The sequence below is a fragment of the Chiloscyllium plagiosum genome, chromosome 8 (assembly GCF_004010195.1).
Source record: "Chiloscyllium plagiosum isolate BGI_BamShark_2017 chromosome 8, ASM401019v2, whole genome shotgun sequence".
NCBI classification, from domain to species: Eukaryota; Metazoa; Chordata; class Chondrichthyes; order Orectolobiformes; family Hemiscylliidae; genus Chiloscyllium; species Chiloscyllium plagiosum.
The window spans coordinates 98,572,910-98,582,004 of NC_057717.1; the positions used below are offsets into that span (position 1 = coordinate 98,572,910).

At 47.0% G+C, this 9,095-nt stretch overlaps 1 protein-coding gene across 4 annotated transcripts in view; it reads right to left on the reverse strand.

Annotated features, from left to right (window-relative positions):
- Positions 1-9,095, reverse strand: part of elavl3 (ELAV like neuron-specific RNA binding protein 3) — a 158,409-nt gene that overhangs the window by 125,687 nt on the left and 23,627 nt on the right. The window lies entirely within an intron of this gene.

Here is a 9,095-nt window from a genome sequence, read left to right on the forward strand (position 1 = left end):
CTATTGTACTCTATGCTACTTTCTCCCCACCCCCACCCTCCTCCAGCTTATCTCTCCACCCTTCAGGCTCTCTGCCTTTATTCCTGATGAAGGGCTTTTGCCCAAAACGCGATTTTGCTGCTCCTCGGATGCTGCCTCAACTGCTGTGCTCTTCCAGCACCACTAATCCAGAGCCTGAGACCATTGCATCTGTGCTAAATTTTGCAGTTTTAATCGGACGAACTAACTCCAAGATAAATCGTCCTGCCTCCTGTCTTTGGTGGCACGGTGGCTCAGTGGTCAGCATTGCTGCCTCACAGCGCTGGGGACCTGGGTTCGATCCCACCCTCAGTTCACTGTCTGCATGGGGTTTGCAAGTTCTCCCAGTGTCTGCTTGGGTTTCCTCCCACAATCCAAAGATGTGCAGGTTAGGGTGAATTTGCCGTGTTAAATTGCCCGTAGTGTTAGCGAGTTTTGATCAGATTTGCAACTCGGGTTGAGGTTCTGGGTGTAGGTTTGCTCACTGTGCTGGAAACTCAGGTTAGGTGCATTAGTCAGGGGTAAATGTAGAGTAATAGGGTAGGGGAATGGGTCTGGGTGGGTTACTCTTCAGAGGGTCGATGTGGACCTGTTGGGCCAAATGGCCTGTTTCCACACCGTAGGGACTAATGATTGGTAGCACAAGTTGAGGAGATAAGCAATGGGCAAAGATAAAGTACAATTTCCTCCTGGTGTTTGTTCAGTACTCTTCAAACATTCACACAAACTTGCTTTTACATTCAACAGAGAAGGCACCTCTGGTAGCACAGCATTCCCTTAGTACTGTACTGTAGAGTTTCACCTGAAATAACGGATGGCATCCCACCACCAAGCCATCCTTCATTTACTTGTGTCTAGCACACTGGCTGGGGCCAGTCAGCACGGAGTTAATCCCCTGAACTGAGGAGATTCTAAATCCCCTGGTTATATCGGTCAGCCAGGGTCTTTCTGGTTAGCAGCTCCAAACAAGGATCTTGTAGTCAACGAGATCCACCTGGTTCCAATCACTATACCATGCGTGCACTCAAATTCCAGATCCTTGTTTTGAATTCCCAACACTCTGTACTCCATTAGTCAACCGGACCAAAGCTGGTGCGGCCAACAGAAGCTGAAAAACTCAATTCCTGGTTCTCCAGTTTATTGCACCTCCTTAATAGGGCTACCCTGCAGGATTGTCCCGGAGTCTCCCATAATTACACACTAGTGGAGGCACTGAAAGGAAGGGATTTCATTCACTTTCATTTGTTGACCGTGAGGTGATTGGAGGTGGAAGAGAGGAGTTAGAGGGGCAATGTTTTTGTGTGTGTGTGTGTGTTGGGTGGGGTGGGGAGGGGGGGGAGCATGGTGGAGATGACGGGCGAAGAAAGATTGTTCACTTGAAAGTCAATGAGCATCCAGTCAGATTCAATCCACGTTGCAAACAGTGTGTCTGTGGTGTCAAAGTCAGAGGACCATGGGACCATTAGAAATAGGAACAGGAGTAGGCCATTTGGCCCCTCAAACCTGCCCTGCTGTTCAGTAGGATCCTTGATGGTCCGACATTCCTCACATCCACTTTCCTACCCTTTCCCTGTAACCCTTGATTCCCCGATTGATCAAGAAGATGTCTCGGTCTTAAATACGCTCAAGGACTCAGCCCCCATAGCTCTCTATGGCAAGGAGTTCCAAAGACTCACAACCCCAAGAAATTCCTCCTCACCTCCATCTTAAATCAGTGCCCCTTTATACAGAGACTGTGCCCTCTGGTCCTACACTCCCCCCGTGAGGGGAAGCATCCTATCAGCATTGAGCCCATCAAACCCCAGATGTTTCAATGAGGTAGTGAGATAGAGGTAGGCTACTGTGCCTTTAATGTAATAACAGACCCCATAAGTTCTTCAGTATACTGTCAACCATATGTCTAGCCACGGGAGGCAATATTAGGACAAGCAACCAAGCAAGGTAGGTTTCAAGACCTGAGAGACCAATACAGAAGAAGGCATAACTGCTAATGACACAATGCAAAGAGATTAGGGCTCTCTTAGCCAGCATTTCCCATTGGCGATCAATGCTAAAAATTAGATGAATCAATCATAACAATTAAGAACAAGAGTCATCGATATGGTCCAGCCCAGTCCGCCTCTTCATAAGATGGGAGCTAACCTTCTACATCAGCTTTACTTCTTTAAAATTCATATATGGAATGTGGGTGTCGCTGGCTAGACCAACGTTTGGGGCCCATCCCTCAGGGCATTAAAGAGTTATCCATGTTGCTATGGACATTGGAGCCATATGTCGGCCTGACGAGGTAAGGGTGGCAGACTCTTTTCCGATAGATCACGGGATTTGGAGCAGGAGAGGACCACTTATCCCTGAGTCTGCTCTGCCAGACTCGTGGCTGATCTGAACATGGCTGGGCTTGCACGATAAACAACAGTCATGTGGTCAGCGTGAAGCCAGCTTGTTTTTGCTTCAAAACGATCGAGTTGAACTTTCAGTGTCTGTCAAGAATGGGATTCGAAACCAGATCGCCGGAAATTCCGAGCTTGCTAGCCCAGTGACGTCACCACCACCTTCCCTGTTTCTATCAGCACTTTCCAAACCCACATCGTCTTGACCAGCAACAGCGGCCAACACGCAGTAACCCTCCAGATTGTACATTTATCCTGATTTGGAAATACATTGCTGTTCCTTCACTGTTGCTGGTTTAAAATCCCAGGAACATCCTCCCTGATGTCTCAACACCCCATAGACTGCGGGTGTTCAAGGAGGTGAAAGTGAGCTCTGCAGATGCTGGAGATCAGAGCTGAAAATGTGTTGCTGGAAAAGCGCAGCAGATTGCAGGTTAGGAAGGCGGTGCTGAGTTCGACGGATTTGACTGAGACAAGGTGGGGGGAGGGGGAATGAGGAAACTGGTGAAATCCGAGTTCAAGGAGGTGACCTGCTTTTTCCAGAGATGGACAATAAATGTCAAGCAACATCCACCTTAAATCCCCAAAATCCTTTAGAGCCCAAAAGTCTATTTGTCTCGCCTTTGAATGCAGAATCATTGAGAGGATTACAGTGCAGGAGGCCATTCGGTCTATCTGGTCCATGCTCCATCTCCACAAAAAAAAGGAATTCAGCTCGTGTCACTGCCTTTACCCCAAAGCATTGCAATTTTTCTTCCTTTCCATACATTCTCAATAATTGAGCAACCACAGTCCTCTGGATGTGGCTAATTCCAACGATTCACAAATTTCTCTTTCTTTCTTAGACCAAGAAAATCTTAGTGCTTATTTTGACACCGTGGTCCCAAGTCCTAGATTCTCCAGCCACGGGGAAAGACCTCTCTACCTCACCAAGCCCTCCGTGAATCTCCTCTGTTTGAAGGAGGACAAGGGAATTCAATTATTCTTTCATTCTCCTCTTCTGTCTGTGAGAACAGTGTTTTATTCGTATTTCTTTTACCATTGGGAATAGGCCACAGTGTGTTCCCCTAAAAACTTCAGTGTCCAACTTTTAAATGACCGCCGATGAATTCTCTTCAGTGTAACGCAATAGTATGGTTTACCGACGTATTTAAACTCGGGGGATGACTGTTGTACCACACACAAACGCACGAATACTCAAGGAAGAGGAGAGAAAAGAACTTACAATTTGTGAGTAATTTTTTTAAAAAGTCAAAATATATTGCGGTTAATTTGTCTGATTTGTGGCTGGATTCAGAAAGTCAGTGGCCAGTGGATATTCAAAGATGGCGTTGAATGACAGACTTTGTATATCTTTTGATGAATATAAATTGTCTCCCAAAGCTAGATTTTTTAAGACAATTTAGACCAAAGGTAGGCTTAGCTACGTCTGCAGCCTGGCTGTGGTGTCACCAATTAAATTTCCTAATGAACTGCCTGGATTAGATTACTTACAGTGTGGAAACAGACCCTTCGGCCCAACAAGTCCACACCGACCCGCTGAAGCGCAACCCACCCATTCCCCTACATTTACCCCTTACCTAACACTACGGGGAATTTAGCATGGCCAATTCACCTGTTAACAGCAATCTGCTTTTTGTTAAGCTGAAGAGAGATTTCAGAAAATGTATAATTAAAATGTCTTGTCAAAGACCAGGAATTTAAATCATGTGTTCAGATTCCTGGATAAATTGGATTCACCTTAATGGGGGAGTTGTTATGCAACTATGAGTTTCTGTCGCTGAACGGGATCATTGTTCACTCGCATGAGGCCAATGGTGAGCCATTAGTGCCACTTCAGGCATGATGAGTTTCAATAGCTGGCTGGGGAGTGATCTCCTCATTGATCTTTTGGTGTTCGCAGACTTCAAATTCCACCCAATGCAAGGATGTGACATTTGAGAAGGATGATGCCTGAGTTGTGTTTTAGTAACTGATTAGAAAGATTCCAGCATTTGCGGTCTGTTTGTCATGTGATTAGTGGCAGCCATGTTTTAGTCCAGCTAAAGATCATTTCAAATCTGAAACTATTAAGCTTTTAAAAACAATCTACAATCTCTCACCTAGGCATGACAGAGATCATGACTGATTCTTCTAAACCCCAGAGGTATAGGGTCACTCTATTTGAGCTTTACTCTTAGGACAGATGTTAGACAGCAGATCCCCTCAAAATATTTTAAAAAGGTAGCCTCAACCTTAACTTTTTCCTATTTTAAAGGTAAATGGAAAGTGCTGTGATGTGACTGGTGAAACTACTCTACATTAAGCAAAAAGCAATTTATTTCAACACTTGAGTTAAAATACAAACAAGATAAAGAGGCATTTAGAATAACCAAACTAAACTTAACCGAATAACACATACAGTGCCTCTTCCCAATTAGCTGCTCCAGAACAGTAACATCCCATAAGCACACCCTTTGGCACAGACACACATTCTGACATGCAGTTCTCCGATCCGGGAGGAACAGAACTGAGAGAAGGCTGAGAGAGAGTAGCAGCCGGGAATCATTCACTGAAGCTCTCAACTCCTCTGAAACCCCAAAGTTTTCTGATGCTTAAAGCTTACAAAAAAATCACGAGAAAGCCTGGGCCATGAGGGCTGGCAGTGCCCTGGCTCTTTCTATTGTTCCAACTCTAAAAACAAACACACCCCGAGGTGTCGCAAGCTGTTTACTTAGATCACATCCAGTAGCTAGTGCAGCACCCCTGCCTTATAATCTCTCTTCGAAAATAAAGGCCGGGATAAAATAAAATGACAGCATCATCACACAGTCCTCTGAACGTAGAAATCAACTTTGTGATCCTTTGTTTGAGAGGGGGGTGAGAGAGAGAAGATGCCTCATCTATCTCATTGACTGTCAGAGCAATGTGAGCAATGAGAACACTGCACCCCAAGTGGCATGAATGGTTCAAGATGGCAGCTCACCAACGTCTTCCACCAGGGGAGAAAACAAAAGGGGTGGGCAATAAATACAACGAGGGGTGGGTGGAGGTATCACCGTAATGTCACTGGACTGGTAATCCAGAACCTCCTGACTGATGATGGATGGGTTAAAGCCCCACCACAGTAGCGACTGGAATTTGTAGGGTTGGCTCAGTGGCTCGCACTGCTGCCTCACAGGGACCCGGGTTCGATTCCGGCCTCGGGCGACTCTCTGTATGGGGTTTGCACATTCTGTGTCTGCGTGGGTTTCCTCCGACAGTCCAAAGGTGTGCAAGTTAGGGTGGATTGGCCAAGCTAAATTGCCCCGAGTGTTCAGGGATGTGTAGGTTAGATTACTTACAGTGTGGAAACAGGCCTTTAGGCCCAACACGTCCACACCGACCCTCTGAAGGGCAACCCACCGAGACCCATTCCCCTACATTAACCTCTTCACCTAACACTATGGGCAATTTCGCATGGCCAATTCACCTAACCTGCACATTTTTGGACTGTGGGAGGAAACCAGAGCACCCAGAGAAAACATACGCAGACACGGGGAGAATGTGTAAACTCCACACAGACAGTTGCCTGAGGTGGGAATTGAACCCGGGTCCCTGGCGCTGTGAGGCAGCAGTGCTAACCACTGTGCCACCCATGTGGTATGGGTCTGGGTGGGATGCTCTTCGGAGGGTCAGTGTGGACCTGTTGGGTCGAATGGCCTGTTTCCACACTACAGGGGTGCTGCGGAAATAAAACGATCTTGCACATCATGTTTCACTGTGCTGCACTTTTGCTGAGGAAAACGAAGAAGGTGCCTTTGAGACACCAGCGGCCATGAGGTGAACGAGCATGACTGAGGCCTACTCTGTTCCGAACGTTAACACCAACATAGGCCAGTTGGCCTTCCCTTTCTCACACGCTGTTGTTATGCAAGGTTGTTGTCAGGACTCGAGGGTGTGAGCTATCGGGAGAGGTTGGACAAGCTAGGACTTTTCTCTTTAGAGCGTGGGACACTGAGGGAGGATATTATAGAAGTGTATAAGATCATGAGAGGCATGGATAGGGTGAATGCACTCAGTCTTTTTCGCCAGGGTTGGGGAGTCGAGGACTAGAGGGCATCAGTTTAAGGTGAGAGGGGAAAGAATAAAAGGGAACCTGAGGGACAACATTTTTACACAGTGGGTGGCACACATATTAAATAAGCTGCCAGTGGAAGTGGTTGACATGGGTACATTAACAGCATTTAAAAGGCATTTGGACAAATACATGGATAGGGAAGGGTGAGAGGATATGGGCCAAGTGCAGGGGAATAGGGTTAACATGGACGGATATTTTGGTCGACATGGAGCAGTTTGGACTAAAGGGGCTGTCTCCATGCTGTAGGACTCTATGACTCTCAGATTCTGGGTAGCTACGATTGACGGCTACTTCTCCACATTACCCAGAGCGTGATTATTGTCACAAATGACATCAAATGGAAGGTTGATTTGAAACCTTTTGACGGCCGGGTCAATGCTGTCTCACCCTCGTACGGGAGCGCATCCTACATGACGACTGAATGAAGCTTGTTCGGAAAACAGAAGGATGGTACTGAGCATTCATCGCTCCTCAGCAGATTCCACAGGCAATTCTGAAGCCCCCAGCACTGAATCAGTCACTGAGCCCAGTGTCAAAGGAAGATCGAGATAGCAGCATGGGAGAAGCAAAGGGGTGATGTGAATATGTTGGATGGATTCAGGGAGAAGTTGGATTGAACAGTGCTGGGAAGCGCAGCAAGTTAATTACAAGGATGGCTTACAAACAGCACAGTAACAGGCCATTTGGCCCATCTCATACTTGCTGGCATTTATGTCCCACCCATTTCCCTACCCATCCAAATCCATTTCCCCCCCGTTTCCAAACATTGCTAATGAATATGAATAAGAAAGGTTTGGAGGGAGATGGGACTGGATTAGGTTGGGATATCTGGTCGGCATAGACGAGTTGGACGGAAGTGTCTGTTTCTGTGCTGTACAGCTCTATAACCTGTTCAGGCAGGTAACTACCATGTGTCTCATGCAAGTGGGACCTGAGCCCCAGGACCTCCTAGTCCAGAGGCAGGGGCACTGCCACCGTGCAACACTAGCCCAGGGTCAGTGCCACTGCCTCCCAATAAAACCCAGGCACTCTCCATCTGTACTGCACCTTCCCAAGTCAAAAACATGATGGCTAGACTCTTTTTGGTCCAGAGATGCTTCCTAATCAACCAATTCAGACATATTATGATGCACGTCTGGAGCAGGTTAGACTTCTATCCAGAGCTTCTGGCCTAGAGGCAAAGACACTGCACCATAAAATACCTCACTTCTGGTTTAGCTAGTTCTCCCTTAAATACCGAAATACCATTCACTACAACCGCCCCCTCTCCCTATGGGAGTGAGTTCCATTTTCTCATCACTCTTCCAATGAAGATGAGTCATTTAATTTCCCTGCTGGGATATCTTAGTGACTATCCGAGACCGACAGACTCCAGTTCTGCTCTTCTTCCCTTCCCCTCCCCCCACCCCTCCCCCAACAGGGATACATTCTCCTTCTTTTTACTAAATCAAGCCAGTCAAGGGTGTGGCTCAGTGGTTAGCACTACAGCCTCACAGCGCCAGGGATGAGGGTTCAATCCCATCCTCGGGTGTCTGTCTCAGTGGAGGTTGCACGCTCTCTCTGTATTTATGTGGGTTCCCTCCCACTGTCCACAAAGATATGCAGGTTTGGTGGATTGACCTTGGCAAATTGCCCATTGTGTTTAGACCAGGTGGATTGGCCATGGTAAATTGCCCATAGTGTGTAGACCAGGTGGATTAGCCATGGTAAATTGCCCACAATGCGTAGACCAGGTGAATTGACCATGGTAAATTGCCCATAGTGTGTAGACCAGGTGGATTAGCCATGGTAAATTGCCCACAATGCGTAGACCAGGTGAATTGACCATGGTAAATTGCCCATAGTGTGTAGACCAGGTGGATTAGCCATGGTAAATTGCCCACAATGCGTAGACCAGGTGAATTGACCATGGTAAATTGCCCATAGTGTGTAGACCAGGTGGATTGGCCATGGTAAATTGCCCATAGTGTGTAGACCAGGTGGATTGGCCATGGTAAATTGCCCATAGTGTGTAGACCAGGTGGATTGGCCATGGTAAATTGCCCATAGTGTGTAGACCAGGTGGATTGGCCATGGTAAATTGCCCATAGTGTGTAGACCAGGTGGATTGGCCATGGTAAATTGCCCATAGTGTGTAGACCAGGTGGATTGGCCATGGTAAATTGCCCATAGTGTGTAGACCAGGTGGATTGGCCATGGTAAATTGCCCATAGTGTGTAGACCAGGTGGATTGGCCATGGTAAATTGCCCATAGTGTGTAGACCAGGTGGATTGGCCATGGTAAATTGCCCATAGTGTGTAGACCAGGTGGATTGGCCATGGTAAATTGCCCATAGTGTGTAGACCAGGTGGATTGGCCATGGTAAATTGCCCATAGTGTGTAGACCAGGTGGATTGGCCATGGTAAATTGCCCATAGTGTGTAGACCAGGTGGATTGGCCATGGTAAATTGCCCATAGTGTGTAGACCAGGTGGATTGGCCATGGTAAATTGCCCATAGTGTGTAGACCAGGTGGATTGGCCATGGTAAATTGCCCATAGTGTGTATACTAGGTGGATTGGCCATGGTAAATTGCCCATAGTGTGTA